Here is a 1,194-nt window from a genome sequence, read left to right as displayed (position 1 = left end):
CAAGCTGGGTTGCTGTGAATTATAGACTTAACTGTGAAAGCGTACTGAAGGATCGCTTAAGAGGTGTGGCAAATCCGACTGAGGCTCATGCTTTTGGCAGTGAGCTTTCGCATGGACCTCAGATTCGTCAGATTGTACGGGAGGTTGTCCGACCGATATATTCATCGAACAGAGTGGTCCACACTGACAATTTATACACCTCCGTGTAAATATTACGAGCCCTGAAGCTAAAGGGTCTGTTTGGACGAGGAACGGTTCGTGGATCGAGCAAAAACTTTCCAAAGCAAGTGATGTGGGAAAAAAAATTCGAGTACAAGAGGCGAGTACCGCCAGGGAGTGTCCGTGTACTACCAATTACTTGCAGCATCTTGGTGTGACGGAAGTATTGTTAGTATTGTATCTAACGCTGATGCCTCGGAAGCAACCACTGTTCAACGTCTGGTCTCCAGTGAGGGTCAAACATTCGAGGCCGCAACGTGTGCGAGGAACTACAACACATATATGCCGGGGGTCGATCGGTTGGATCAACTTCGCGCTCGATTTCTATTGCGGATGGCCATTCATTCCAAAAGTGGGACAAAAAGCTAGCAATGGCTCTGGTTGATGTCGCCCGATGCAATGCATACCTGACTCGGTGAATGGTGTACACCCCCTCCAATATTTGCGATTCGCACTGTAGCTTCATGATGGAGTTGGTAATGCAACTTATCTCGGGGAAATAGTCAGATGCACCAAGTGAGGCTAGAATCCTGTATTCCAACACCAATGCTACGTCTGTGGAGATACAGGTACCAGCACCAATAAGCCCCGCGTATGTACGAGGCTCGCCGTTCGACAACCCAAACAAAAAAACTTGCACAGCAGTCGAGTCTAAGCAGTTCTTCAGTGACTCAAATCGCAAATGTCGTCACTGCATTGTCTGCCGGTGGGAAGGCAGGTATCTAACCGAAGTGACGGGCTATTGCATTATTGACGCGGTTTGTCTGTGCAAAGGCTATTTTGACTCCGAGCCAGCACCATACATGTGGCCTCTAGCAGCATGGACGTGCTGGGTGAAATATCACCGGTTTTATCTCCAGAAGCAAGTATTCTCTGCGAAAGGACGGTTGCGGAAGACATCTCAACTATATCAACTCAAACTGAGTTTACAGTAGCAGCTCAAGCAGCTCGTGAGCAAGGTAGATCTGTTGTGAG

This window comes from Phytophthora parasitica, assembly GCF_000247585.1.
Source record: "Phytophthora parasitica INRA-310 unplaced genomic scaffold supercont2.313, whole genome shotgun sequence".
Lineage (NCBI taxonomy): Eukaryota > Oomycota > Peronosporomycetes > Peronosporales > Peronosporaceae > Phytophthora > Phytophthora nicotianae.
The sequence above is the reverse complement of the archived record's forward strand: the minus strand, read 5'-3'. Positions refer to the sequence as shown.